Below are 15,393 nucleotides of genomic sequence, written 5' to 3'. Positions count from 1 at the left end.
TGCTGGCCTCCTCAGGTCTTGATCATGTGGAGTTTCTTTAGCCATATTTGACTAAGAAGCTTTTTTCCCTTGGGGATCCAGGTACAAACATTTTTCTCCACATTTGGTAGTTATCTTGATGGAATCTAAGCTCTAAGCAACTTGGCATTTTTCTGGAATGTTGTGACTTTGTATCTGATTCCAAAAAGTAGCTACCTTTATCAGTTTAAAGCTCTGATTTTAAATTTTTATTTACTTATTTTTAGCTAGACCTTTCTTTTGGATTACCGTATTAGATTTCAAAATACTTAAAACATTAGTATTGTCTGCAGTGATAATTTTATTTAACCATAGCTACAAACCTGTTTTTGAAATCTGTATTTTCTTTACTTTCTTTTGCTATTCCTTACCCAGTGTTCTTTTATTTAAGGAAAAACAGAAACAATAAACACGTAACAGATCCACTATGCGACAAAGGAAACAACATATAAGAAAAATGCCACTTAGTTTCTTGGAAACCAGAAGCCTAGAGGCTTGTATTGTCCTCACTGATTAGGCTTGCTGGTATCTCAGAGTCTGAAGATTTTTTCCTTAAAGTTCAAAAATTATGAGAAGCACATCAACTTTGTCATGTAATACATAATCAGATTATGAGCATAGCCAAGGTTTTCTAGATGAACAGCAAGTGCTGTTAAGAAACAACTGAAGGCCAGGCAGGATGGCACACATCTGTAGTCCCCTAGCTGCTCACGATGCTGAAGCAGGATGATTCCAAGTTTGAGCCCTGCCTGAGCAACTAGTGAGACCCTATCTCAAAATGAATACATAAATACATACATGCATACACACACACACACACACACACACACACACACACACACACACACACACAAAAAGGGATGCCACCTAGTGGCAGAGTGCTTGCATTGCATGTGTAAGGCCCTGGATTCAATCCCTACTACAGCGAAGCAAAACAAAATAAAACAAATGTACCTGATGATTAGTTTCAGTTCAAGATCACATTCTTGAAAAATGAAAGGAAGAGTGAAAAATACGAGAACTTTTGTTGGTAGCAGTTATAGAAGGGCTGCTCAAAATATGGCCATTCCCATTTGTTGTGTGTAATTGAAGACAGTTTTCCCCATACAACAACAAAATTGAGAGGTTGGGATAGAGAGAATGTGGTCTACTGTGCCCGGGGTCTCTACACTTTGTACTTTACTGTGAGCGAAACATGCTCCTGCCTGAGTAGCACCTCACACCAGTGTGATGATGTTCAGAGCATGTAGGCATATTAAGAGATTTAAATTGAACAAATAATGTTAAGCGTACAGCTGAGTGGATGCCCTGGCTTTAATCCCCAGCACCAAACAAAAAGGGCTGGGGTGTTGCTCCTTGGTAGGGCTCTTTCCTAGAACCCCGTAGGCCCTGGGTTTCACTTCTACACTACAGAACACAAAAAAGGGAGTGGGATTACCCATCAGCTCTCCATAAGAATATTCACCCCATTGTTAATTTAATGCAGGGTGGAGCATTGTGCATAGGGCATTGATTTTATCCTTGTGCCTGTCCTCTGGCTCTTCCCTTCTTCCCCAAGTTTTTATCCTCCTTCTTGGGTTCTCCTTACATGGTGAAAATATGTAATTCTGTACTCCCTGGAATAATATTTGGACATTCTCATTTATAGCCCTTTTTCCACTTAGTGTCACAAATATTTTCTAATATTTTTGCAAACATGTGATCTTTAATTTTTGTCTATCATAATATCACTGGGTCACAAGCTCCATGAAGGTGAGATTTTATTCTGTTCACAGCTGAACCCAGTTCCCAAGTAATATGTAGTGATGGAACAATTTTACAGGATGAGGATGATTTGTTTAATAAACCCTGTATTGCTTATCATTTAAATTTTCTCCCTTGTTATATACACATTTATATTAGCATACTTAGCCAACCTTTTTCTTGAAATTATACCTTGAGGTCTCCATGTGGAACTATCAGATCAAAAGGCATTTTAATGACAAAATGAACCTATTCTAACTAGCTGAAACTTAAAAGGAAATTTATTGAACACAAAGACTCAAGTTCCTGGAACTGAAGAGCAAGAAGAGAACTGGGCCTCACAGGGAACTTGAACAGGTTGCTAGAAATTAAGTAACTAGATTTCCACTTTGTCTTATTTTTTCTTAATTTTCTTTCATCTCCCAATGCATCTACTCCATTTTCCTTCTCTTACAAAATGGCTGTCTTTATTTTCACATGGACATAGTGGGAAAATGGCAGTCCCTGGAGCCCTGAAACATTTCAGCCGTAGACAGCAGTTGGCCCCCTGTATCTGTGAGTTTAATGCACTGCAGACTGTAGTAGGTATTACAAGTCACTTAGAGATTATTCAAAGTGTATGGGAGGATATGTGTGGCTGCATACAAACGCTAAGCCATTTTATATAAGGGACTTGAGCATCCATGGATTTTGGTGTATGAGAGGGATCTTTTAACCAATTCCCCGTGATTCTGAGGAGTGATTATACCCACTATTTATGTCTCCAGTCTTCATAATAAAAGAGTCTCCAACGGGGCCAGCTTCGGTCCTCAAGCTTGTTGGGGAAGATTGCATGTTCCTTGAGTGGAGGCTGGGTCTGTACCCATCATCTGGATTTGCAGTGAGAAGCTGACAGTAGTGCAGACAATCCTTTCAAAAGGATTGCAAGTAAAGCGCATTCATTTGAACATGATTTATTACACCAGTCTCTTAGCACTGTAGAATTAAAGGGCCCACAAGTTAGTTCCCTGAGGAGATTGTGGTTGTCTGGCTAAAATGCCATGTTGATTCAGGTCTAGCTACCCATTTCCCACTTTATTAGTCTTCACATTTAAAAAAAAAATTCCACAACTGACTTCACATAACTAATAAAATTCAGTCTTATCAAGATTCAACTCTGTGTTGCGGGAAAAAGAGACTGTTTTCTGCCTAACCTTTCAATGGCTACCAAATTTGTCTTTTCATCAAAAGAAATAGCCATACTAGACCTTAAAAGGTTTGCTTTTTAGGGCCCGGGGATTTAGCTCAATGGTTTCACCGCCTGCTACGCAAGCGCAAGGACCCGAGTTTGATCCCCGGTACTAAAAAAAAAGGTTTGCTTTTAAAAGGTTTGACTTTAAAAACTTGCTGAGTCTGGGTTAATAAAAGACTAGTAATGTAGGCAGAGCTGTTCTGACAAATATTCTGCAAGGAGGCCTCAATGCACTTTCTTATCCTTTTTGTTCTTTGGTCCCTAATTGTGGGAACTGCAGCAATTAAAGAGGCAGCAAGAGCAAAAGGTCAAACAGCATTTTATCTTTGTTTGCCTTCCTTCTTAGATGGCCTAGGTGGTCTTACAGCTTTTCTTAATTTTCAGTATTGCATCTTGGTTTTTTAAGTGTTGGGCCTTTTGGTGAACATCAGGTTAACTAAAGCTTGCTTAGTTTTTCAGAGAATTTAGAACTAGTTTTCTCCCCAAAAGTTAGCTGCTTTTTAAGTTTTTTAAAAGAGTCTTTCTGTTGAATGTCTTTACATTTGCAAGTTTTGGAAAGAAAGCAATGCAGTGCGTTTATTACATTCATAATGATTACATATGATTATGCTGATAATAATGTTTCTTAATTCTCACCACTCTGAATTCATGCACTTGTAGATTTTTGTTTGCAGGATTCTTCCTTTCTGCCGAAAACAGAATAAAGATAGGCAAGTTTGTCTGAATAACTGAAGCTGTACACTGTTCAAAGACTTAAAAACCTGTTTGGGTTTTGTTGTTTTCTTTGGAAAGTACTGCCTAAATCCCACATAGTTTTTATCAACCTTAGGCCCCTAATTGCAACAGGAGGACTTTAGGGAAGGGCGAGCCTGGCAAAATCAGGCTCCTGAGGAGTTTCTCTTCCATCATTTAATGTTTAATGAGCCTTCAGGGTCCTTTCCGAGGGAGGCCGCAGTGAGGAGGGTTTTCTATGGAGGTCTGAGTTAAGAATGGAAGTAACTTCCTTTCAGAATGGGAGAAGTGGCTTACTAAGTTTGGACTAGACACTTGGATTTTATTTCTGAATTCCCCCTAGAATGGCTGATTGACTTAAGTTACTCAGCCTTGAGGGTCAAATGAGAATTACTCAACTCTCAGGATTGGCTGAAGATTAAATGATACTCGGTAAATTTCAGAACTGAAGGGCCTTTTGGCCACGTGAAATGTTCCATGTCTCATGAATGTAGCGTGGAGGTGGGAATTTTAGGATGTGTGCCAAGCTTGCAGCCTCCTTTTGTGATTCTTGAGAACTTTGGTTATAGCCTGCAGGAGCCCGGGTCTGAGCAGGGGCTGTGCTTGGGGAGTAAGCAGCAGGCAGAGAGCTGTGCTTTCAGGCTGAAGCCTTCCTACTGTTCCTCCTGGTACTTTCCTTCCTTTCCACTGAGGGGGCATTTTTGGTCCATTATTCATTTTAAAATTTTTGTCTGTTAAATGTTTAGTTCTTTGGGAATAAACTTCTAACTTTCCTTTTACTGTGTTCTCACTGAGCAATACCCACACCTAGTTGTAGAGGCCACTGGGGCTAATGATTTGGCTTTGAGGCTGCCCTGTTTCCTCAGAATGCTGATGGGCTTTCTGAGATGCTTCACTTTGGTGTGGATTTCAATACAAAGAAAGATGCAAACTGAGAGTAATTTAGAGGTAGCTACTGTGGAGTTGATTTTATTTTAGCAGAAGGTCTTGCGTGCAAGCCAAGCTGGGAAATCGGTCTGAGCTGTCGGTGGGCCTCTGTGATGAAGCTGCCAACAGGGCTCTGCAGGAGTGCAGTCGGGCAAAGCAAACTACAAAAACAGCTCCCTCAAATAGCTGAGAGTATTCCTCTAAAGCACTAGGGAAGAGTGGCCATAAGGTATGTACATACCAGCAGTTTGTTTGTCAAGGAGCAAATACCTGATAGAGCATTTGGAGGAAGACCTGGGTCGGAGCCCTGGATGTTACCCAGTCCATGACCCTGGCCAGTCTCTGTTCTGGACATAACACTGGTGCTATAGGACTGGATGACAGCACCTGTCTTGGGCATAGTTTAGTGACTCCTAGAACCCCTTTGCAGAACCTGAAAGGGCTCTTTTATGTCAGCTTTCTTGGGCAAAGTTCAGTGGCAGCGTGTGTTAATTACTTGTCAGGATTTCTGGTTTGACTTTAAGGAAACTTAAAAGGGTCTCACACGTGAGAAAAAAGAAAAAATGTTATCTCCAGACTGGCAAGGCATTGCAGGGAGGATTCCCTTAGGATCAAGACCAAATGAACTCTTTCCATGACTGCCCTGAACTTTCCTCCTTAGCCTAGCATTCTTTGTACATGGTTTCAGCCATGCCGAACTATTTTTGTTTGTTCGTTTGTTTGTATTGTGGTGTTAGGGATTGCACTGAGCTATATTTCACCCCCCTCTTATTTTTTTATTTTTGAGATGAGATCTCACTGAGTTGCTCAGGCTAGGTTGACGCCTGCAATCCTCCCGCCTCAGCCTCCCAGAGTGGTGGGATTACAGGTGTAACCCACCATGCCTAGCTTTATTTCTTGAATTTGCTGAGCTGTTGTGCTTTCAGGCCTTTGCATGAGATAGTCTTCCTGCCTGCACTATTTTTTCTACCATATTTTGACCTAACTCCTGCTTTTCCTTTCAGCTGTATTATCATATCCATTTGTACTTTTATTTTCCATCCAAGGCTAAATTATTAAGTGTTCACCTCCTGGGTTCCCATAACTCATTGACGCTGGCCACTTCCTCTTGTTCTGTAACTGCCCACTCATTTGTCCATCTGGTCTGCTGGCTGTACAGTCTTCACGGACAGGGAATGTGCCCTGATGATGACTGTCGTATCTCTAACACCTGATGTAGTCTTCAGTTACATGGAACCATGTTTGGTATATAAATGGATGATGTGTGAGAGTTAGTTCCCTTTTCACTCAAGTTCAGGGTGTTTTATATTCTATTTAAAGCTCCTGAGGTTCCTAGAACCAGCTAAACATAACATCTTTGTTTTGACAGCAGACTCTTCACTAAAAACTGGCAGAAGGCTTTTCAAGTTGAGTTTATCCTTCAGCAGTCCTGTTTCTTTAGAGTGTTCTGCTGGGAGCAGCTCTGCTGGTTATAGATTCAGGGTGTCTGAAACACAGGGAGGACAAGGCTCTGTGCTGGCTTGTCTTTCACATTCATCGCGTCCCCACTGAGCAGGTCCTGCCTGCCCTTCTTCTTGAAGGAGAAGAGTCTGATTTTCTCTAATAACGTGCCCTGGTGTCTAGTTCACTAGGAAATGTATTGGCTGAAAACCTTGGAGGAGGAATATCAAAGGTAACAGAAGAAGAGCAGTGTGTAAGGAAGTATGCTTGATACCACTGAATGTTTCTGTGAACTTGTTTAGGACACGTTTAGTCAGCCAAGTGATTGTTCTGGTTTATTTATTTCGGTCTGAGTGAAAAAAAAATATTTTGATCTGGTCTCCAAGACACAGTAGAAACTAAGTGTTGATTTCACTCCTGCACACATTTATCCCCTTCACATAATAAATGATTATGTGAGGCAGTTATGCCAGGCATTGTTCCAGGGACTGGATGTAGACCAGAGAACCAGGGACCGACTCTTTATAACATCTTCCTTTTTTTGTAATTATTTGTATTAGCGCAATAATTTTATCCTAAATAAATAACTTTGTACAATCTGTTGTGTGACTGGAAGGGAAGGAAATGAGTTCAGTGTAACGTTAGCAGTATTTCTTGGGGTTGATGTTTCCTGTCAACATTTACTTTTTATCAGTCATGATTTCTCAACCTGTCACCTATTTTGGTCACATCGTTGGGTTGGATGTATTGGATTAAACATACTAACATCCCTTCCACTCCAAGAATAGGTGAGACTGGGAATGCCTCAGAACTGGTAAACATTACCCTGGTAATTTAGAATCTCCTTTCTGTAGCTGTGAGCACAGTGCCCTCTTGTGGGTGACTCTGTTTCTTACCATTGTTTCTCAAAGATGGGCTTAATTTAAAATTATATAGTACTTCACATAGGTTTAAGTTGCATTTTAAATAAGTTTATTGAAGAGTAGCTAATGTACCACACCAAAGCAATGCTTATGAAATGTACAGTTTAGTGTTTTTCATAGATTCACAGTCAACTATCATGACATTCTTACTTTAGAACAGTTTTATCCTCTCTAAAAGAACCCTGCATCCATTACCAGTCCTTCCTTTCTTTGTCTCCTCCCATGCTACCTGTGGCCAACCACAAATCTACTTTTTGTTTGTGTAGATTTGCTTGTTATGGATATTTCGTATGAAGGGAGTCCTATAATATACACTGTGAGCTTTTGGGGTTAGCTACCTTTGCTTTTTTCAAGACTTTATTCCTTTTTGCCAAGTAATATTCCATTGCCTGATTGCTTACCACATTTTACTTATCCATTAATCTTTTGGTGGATATTTGGGATGTTTCCTCTTTTCTCTTTTTGGTACCAGTGATTGAGCTCAGGACCTAGCTCTTGCTAGGCAGACATGGTACCACTAAGCTAAATCCCCAGCCCTGTTTCCATTTTTTGGCTTGTAATTAATAAAACTCTTTTGAGCATGCATGTCCTACTTTCTGTGTGGTGATTATATATATATACATACATATGAATGATTGGAATTGTTAGGTCATGTGGTCACTCTGTGTTTGAAGAACTCGCGAGTTGTCTTCTAAAGCAGCTGCGTTATTTTATATTCCCACCAGCAGTGTTTGAGGGGTTCAGTTTCTCCACATGGTCACTAGTATTTGTTGCTGTCTTTTTGCCCCAGTTGGCATGAAGAGGTGTCTCATTTTAATTTTGATTTGCATTTTGTTAATGCATACTGTTGCTGAATATGGGTTATGTGTTCCTTAGAAAAAAACAGAATCAAAGAAAAAGTGGAAATAGAGCTTTTCAAATGGGAAGAGGATTAAGAGTTGGAAGAAGCAGTGGGATGGGAGAAGGGAACAAAGAATTAAGATGTTTTATGCACATACTCTCCACAATGAAAGTAATAATTTTGTACTGCAAATGTGTACTAATAAAAAACACAAGAATTAAAAGGGAGGGCTGGGGATGTAGCTCAGTACAGAGGCTCTAGATTCAATCCCCAGTTTCACACACACACAAAAAATAATAAAATAAAAATTTAAACTAAAAAAAATTTCTTTGAAGAAATAACTCTTAAAATTCTTTGAATGGATTGTCTTTATGCTGTTGAGCTGGAAGAGTGTTTTTAGTACATTCTGAACAATGAGCCCTTTTTAGATACATGATTTGGAAATACCTTTTCCACTCTGGTGTGTTGTTTTTTTACTTTTTGCAGCATATAAGTTTTTAACAGTGATATTGTCTAATTTGTTTATGCTTTTCTTCAGGTGCTTGTTTTTTTGGTGTTGTATCTAAGCAACCCTTTCGTAACTCAAGGTTGGGAAATTTACTTCTGTGTGTTCTGTTTAGAGTTCTGTAGTTTTTGGTTACATCTGTTCAGGTCAGCTTATGTTCCTTTAGACTCTTGTCACCAGAGCCCAAGAATAATAATGTCCACCTTACAATAGTGTCTGTTATGAGAACCTGTGAGACAATACTTATACCTCACATAGGGAGGTCTCAGTAAATGTTAATGGTTGTGGTTATTGAATGTAAATGCAGATCTGTTTGACTAAAGTACAGCCCTTGAACCTCTGAGGATTATATTCTAAGCCAGCTGTTGTGGCGCATGTCTGTAATCCTAGCTACTTGGGAGGGTGAGGGAAGAGGACCATGTGTTCAGGCCTAGCCTGGCTACATAGTAAAACCTTTTCTCAAAATAAAACATAAAAGGGACTGAGGACATAGCTCAGTGGAAGGATGCTCCTAGGTTTGATTCCCAGCACCACATTAAGAAAAGGTTATACTGTAAGAAACTGCAGTATGAAAACTCAGCCACTCTTGGGTGGAGAAGTAGATAAGCAGTAGAGTACTTGCCTAGCATGTGCAGGATCCTGGGTTCCATCCTATCACTGCAAGCAACAGCAGCAAGAACAACAAAATGCAGAACTATTTTTTCAGGCAGATGTTTTGAGGAATCGTTTTAGTAAAGCGAATCATTTAACTTTTTACATTATTTTATTTCACGTTTTGGTGAAAATATCCATATTCTTTTAAGAAATGTTTTTGTTCTCATCTTTTTTGGAAAGATTAGAAAAAAGTTCTGTGGTTTCCTGTTTGCTGCTATAACAAATGACCACCAGCTTAGTGCCTTAAAATGAACAATCTTAGGCCCTGATACTTCTCTAGGCTAGAACATGACAGGGTCTCACTGGGCTAAAACCCAGGTATGGCACACCTCTGCTCTGTTCTGGAAACTTCTTGGAGAATCCCTGTCTTTGACTTCTCCCACATCTAGAGGCTCCTTCCTCCCATTTTCAAAGCCAGCTACATTGTGTGTCTCTGCGCCTTCCTTCAGTTGGACTCTTGAGGTTTTAGTAGGCCCATCAAATAATACTACTTTAGGGTCACTTCAGTTAAGGTCCATGGCTGTAACTTGCCAATGCAATGTAATAGTCATAGGTTCTGGGGATTTTGGGGGAACTACATTTCCTAATTATAATTCCTGCTAGGTAAGATAGAAAAGTATTTCCTTTGGTAGTTATGGCCCATGTGATAAACAGATGTGAAATGTATTCCATTTCCCTAGAACTCCTTGAGTTAGTGAAATCTGCCCATGAGCTCCCTCTGTGTATCATCGATTCTGTTTTTACAGGATAATTTTATGTTTGCAGTGAGGGGCCTCCCACTGGCTCTGACCTTAGGAAAGATACCTGAACTGTCTATGTCTTGTGGTTTCTGAGGGTCGGGGTGATGGAGATTAGAAAAAAATTGAGCTAAAACCTTCATCAAGTACCTTCCATGGTGGTTGTTATTACATTTGTCACCAATAATGGCTTAGAGCTGTTTATGATCCTGTAACAGCTTCTCAGGTTTGAGATGAAAATGAAATTGTGTGCACAATGGAGTTTAATATCTAGTCAATTCCATATATCTCTGGTCCTTGAAAAGCTGTAATTACTATATAATTTGTATAATCATTTATTTTAATGAACCTATTTTTGGGAAACCAGTAGTTTAAAACCCTGTTCTGCTCTGATCAGGGTACGTGGGGAGGCTGTGGAGACAGAACTATCCCATTCTCAGAGGACCACAAAGCCCTCAGCCCAGTGCCCACAGAGAAGCACCTCGTGCTGTAAGACGCAGGGTAGGTCGGCATCTCTGGAGGGTGCTGTGTGCAGACACTGTTCTGGTTCCCTTCCAAACTTCTAAAAGTATAATATGCAAAGTGCTGAAGCACGAACACAGAAAAATCAACCTGGATCCCAGCCCTTAACAGACAGTAAAATAGGCTGTGTGCACACCCCTCCTGCCCGACGTGACCATGCCCCCACCCCCCGCCTCAGTCTGCGAACCTGTCCATAATTTGTTTCTCTGCCTTCATTAATTCTCTTAAGTGTTTAGAAGCAAGTGGCAGAGGATTGTAAAACATACCGTGGGCTTATCTACCCATTGGATTGAAATGATTTATTTTGAATATTACAATCATTTTTTCAGAAATGGATCTGTCCTTTGAAGAGGAAATTCATTCAGCTGTTGACAGTTTCTGACTGTGTAATCTTGCACGTGAGAATTAAAATTCTCCACGCATTAATGGGCCAATCAGCACTCCCACTGCTGGTCTCTTCTTTCTCAGTTCAGATCTCCTTCTCCATCCTTTGAATCTCCTCAGTACTGTACTTATGGAACCTCTGGTTTAAATCTTTCAATATAGGAACCATATCAGACCTCCAAATGTTACAGCTTCCAACCTGCTAGATGTCAGATATGCCAAGTTTGTGGTCCCCCAAATTGAGTAATGAATCCTAAGGGACAATGGAGGTTATGAGTAGGAAATATTTGTTGAGAGATACAGCTCCTGAGAGGCAGGAGGGGGTCCTGAGAGAGTTACCGAGGACCCCGTTTTTTGGGGGAAGTTTTGTAAATCACAGCCACGTGGGTACGATGTGGGTTAAAGCTACGATCAGCCAGTGAGGTTGTGAGTAGTCACTTAGGTAATAGTGATCCAGTGGGGAAGCAGGTCACATACAGGTGTGCATGGAAAGAATGAAGAAGTTTTCAGGAAGGTGATGGGTCTGAGGGTCTTGGTTGCCTCTGAGGTGACTGGTGCCTGTCTAGACTTCCTGGGTAGGTGTTAGCCCTTGTCTCATCCCTTGGGGCTGTGCAGGCCTAGTCACTTTGTCTGTATCTTGAGACCTGGTCTCCAGCAGATGCTCTTCTGGCCATAGCTGTGGTGTGTTCTCATCTTCTGCACCGATTCTCTTGAGGGCCCAGCCCTGTCTGACTGCCTGCAATATTTCTACCTAACTGTCTAGAATACTTTGGTGCTTTTGCAGGCATTCAGGGTAAGAGGATAGGGTTAGAAATAAGAACTGATTTAAATAGAGGGGAAACTTCTGGCTCATATTTTGGGGTGCCTTTCTGGAAATTGCCTTCCTTTCCTTCTGCCCCTTCTCCTGACACAGCAGCCTGACATTTTTTCCAACTCATTTGTCAGTGCCACCTCTCACTCGAGTGTGTCACACAGATTAGGAAACTTAGGACTGCACTGCAGGCTAATCAATAGCTTGGAAAAATAAGGTGAGTTGGGCCGGGGATTTAGCTCAGTGGTTTCGCCACCTGCTGCGCAAGCAAAAGGAGAAAGGTGAGTTACATGCAGCTGCCTTGGCTTAACAATGCACTTGTGGCTTTCAAAAGATAAATCTCTTTTGGAAATCTTCAGAGATCAAAATCTGGCCCCTAAGATGTGGCTAGTATTTGCTAGAGTATGACTTTCCGAAAGTCTTCAGTTCCCACAGGATAACTGCTCATCCACGTGGACATATAAATACCACGCTGAATTTTCCAGGGAAGGGGCAGAGGGCTGTCAGATGAGAGGATAAATCTGTCCAGTCACTGTGCACTTCTTGCTTTTAAAAAGCAGATTGAACTGTGCCTGTCTGAAGTGCAGTCTTAAGTCGTCTCAGTTCCTTGAAGATGTGGGTATTATCTTTGGAGACATGTGTTGAGTGCACCAGCATATGGCATCTGATACCGTCACGCCTGGCTCTCCTTGCATTGGGCTGGCTGGAGACCTTCTCATGTCTCTCTGAGACCAAGTCATGTCTTTTTGTGCACATCAATGTGGAAAAGTGTGCTGAGCCCAAGGTATGATGGAAGAGCTCATTCTGGCAGTAATATGTGTGAAAGCATGCACGTAATAGTGGGGCGAAATGAATGTGGCTGAGAATAACTATTCTTGAGGAATTATAGAGCATAACCAAGCATGATAAAACTTTTTAGAAAGTCAAAACTTGGTCATTTCATCGGTTGGCTCAGGGATTCTAACTTGGCACTGTTGACATTTTCCCCAGGATTGTCTGTTGTTTGGCAGGCAGGGAGAGGCAGCTGTTCTGTGCCCTGTAGAATGTTCACAGTATTCCTAGTATCCATCCTTCCATTACTGTGGGACTGTCCTAGTTGAGGCAGCTATGAACTTGTTCCCACCAGCTTGAACCACCTGTGGTACCTGTGTGACTGTCCTGTTGGGCGGTTTGTACCACCCAATAGGACTGTCTCATGCCACTTGTTGGGACAGTCATGCATGTACCACCAGTGTTTCAAGCCAGTGAGAATGTAAAATGTTCAAATAAAAGCAGTTCAGCAGCAAGACATGCAAATTATGGCTCATTGTGAACATGTTAATGTCTGGACATTGCCATTGCCCCGGGTTGAGAACTTATAGAATACATTGGAATCTTTGGAACTTTGGTAGTAGGAGAGCTGGTCGTCTTTTTAAAAGTTAAAAAAGTGAAGACAAATTTCGACTGGCTTTGTTCATCTTCATATTTTTCTGTCTAGCAAATATTAAGAAGATGGGCACAAAATATCATAAAAATTGTTCCAAGTTTGAATTGTGACTCTGACCTGAGTGGTCTTGGCAAGTTGCTTACCTGCTGTTTTCCTAAGTGCGCTGTTCCAGGAATAGTCTCCATCTTCTGGGTGTGTAGTGAGGACACAGTTAGACCCCAAAGCCCTGCATGTGGGCTGGGACGTGCTATGACTGCAGCCACAGTTATCTCCCTTTGATCCCTTTCTACAACTTTCAGAAGGCCTTAGGGCTATAAATTACATGGCTTTTGTCAGACTTGAAAGAATATGGTGTCTATAATCGTCTAATATTATGTAAGTACTGAAAAATATTTTGATAGGTGAATAAATGACATCCAGCATATAAATTACTATGCATAGCTACTTAATCATAATGTTCCCAGACTCTTGAATAGCACTATAAGTGGTAGCTAAAATATACTGATTGCTTACTGTGTGTGAGGCCACCTGGTAAGTTCATATATATATATAATATATATATATATAATATACATATATATACACACATATATATAATATATATATAATATACATATATCTATATATATAATATATACTTTTAAAAAGTTTATTCTTCCCCCAAAAAATAAAAATAAAAAGGAAAAACAAGATGGCCTATGTAGCTCAGGGTTAGAGTGCTTTCTTAGCAAGTGTAAGCTCCTGGGTTGCACAAGGCCCAGGGTTGGTCTGAAGCAAATGCTGGGATGTGTTATCTTTATTTACACATTATTTACAGGGAAGCCTGAGTATCCATTATGCAACACCCTAGTCAGACAGGTAAGACTTGAAGCCATCTGTTTGTCTTTTAGAAGCCCCTATGCGGTAGACTAGTGATGAAACAAACTTGATTTTTATTTTCTTTCACCTGTTCTTTTCTCTTGACATGTAGCATTTCTCCTGTCCTAGTCACTCTCTAAGTTCTTTACAAACAGCAGTTAACCCTTATAACAGTTCCCTGAGCAGGTAGGCACTGTTACTGTCTGTTTTTTACAGATGGGAACCCTCGGCACAGAGAGGCGAAAACAGTTGTCTAGAGTCCCACACCTAGTAACGTATTATCTGTATGTTTGCTTCTCAGAAGTAGAATGTTCTCTTTCCTAAACAAAGCCATTTTAGGATCAGGGCTGCACTTTCGCTTTTGATGTGTGCCTTTTGTTCTACCTTCTCTGTCTATTCTCACACTTATTGTCCTGGGCCACCTTCCCACAGCCTTTGTGGAGCACCTGTTCTAGCTCAAGATACTCTTCAGGGACTTCAGGAGAAGACAGAGTTCTGCTTGGGACTGTAGTAGGAGTCCGGAGCACTGTTTGGAAGAGATGTACCCAGTGTGTGAATGAAGTAGCCCGTATGGGTATAAACACAAGGGGCAAGATGTAGAAGAGGACAGTGGAGGGGATGGAGTGATTCTTCATTCATGAATCACACAAATGTCTGTCAGCTGCTCCCAGCTGGAGGCTACAGATTAATGCTTTACATTAAATCTGTGGTTCTTTTGAGGGGTACCATTTTTTGTTCGGTCGTGATGTTTTTTTCATTATAATGCCTGAAAGCTGGCATCAATTATTGTAGCAGTATGCTTGCCCAGAGATGTCCTACAGCTGCCAAGAAAACCAAATAATGGAGGAGAGTCAGAAAATCACCCCAGATGTGTTCTATTATCATTTAGAAATCAGTCTACAAAACTCATCTCATTTATAATTTAATATGTGTGACAAGGAAATCTTTTTTATTGTGTGTTTAAATAAAGGTTACCTTTTTTATGTAATGATGCCTCAGTTCACGAACTTAATTCTTTGCATAGTTCTGGTTGCAAACTGAATTGGTTGTGAACCAAATCAAATTCAATGGTTAGGTTCAATGTTAACCTTAGGGGGGATTTTGATTCTGTTCATGACCAATTCAATTTGCAACCAGAATCCTGGAAAGAATTAAGTTCATGAACTAAGTTACCACTATATACAGAGTCCTCCAGAAAATGTATCCACATTTCAGGAAAAGAAAAACTTGTATAAATATTTTAATACTAAATTTATTGAGACATCATGAGATTAATACAGGTTACCTTTGGCCTCTGCAGTGACGAGAGGTGCTCAAAGTGGTGGCCATTCGCTTCCAGACAGTTATTAGTGCAGCTAAGTTCTACTTGGGTAGCCTTGGTCATTGAGTGCTGCGCATGCCTTTTCAGTTTCTTCTCTAAGGGCCGGGAGCGTGTGGGGTTTCTGTGATACACGACATCCTGTAGGGCCCCCATATGAGGGTAACACCATCTGTTGAAACATTATACTAAAATAAATTATAGTGTTTTTCTTTTCCTGAAGTGTGTGTACATTTTTTGGGCAAAATATGTATATGCATATGTGTGTGTGTGTGTGTGTGTGTGTGCGTGTGTGTTTTAATTTCCTGCAACTTAGACCGTGA

The sequence above is a fragment of the Heterocephalus glaber genome, unplaced genomic scaffold (genome assembly GCF_053883595.1).
Source record: "Heterocephalus glaber isolate CG9 unplaced genomic scaffold, H.glaber_assembly_v1.0 deba00001472, whole genome shotgun sequence".
NCBI lineage: Eukaryota > Metazoa > Chordata > Mammalia > Rodentia > Bathyergidae > Heterocephalus > Heterocephalus glaber.
Note: the sequence above shows the minus strand (reverse complement) of the source record.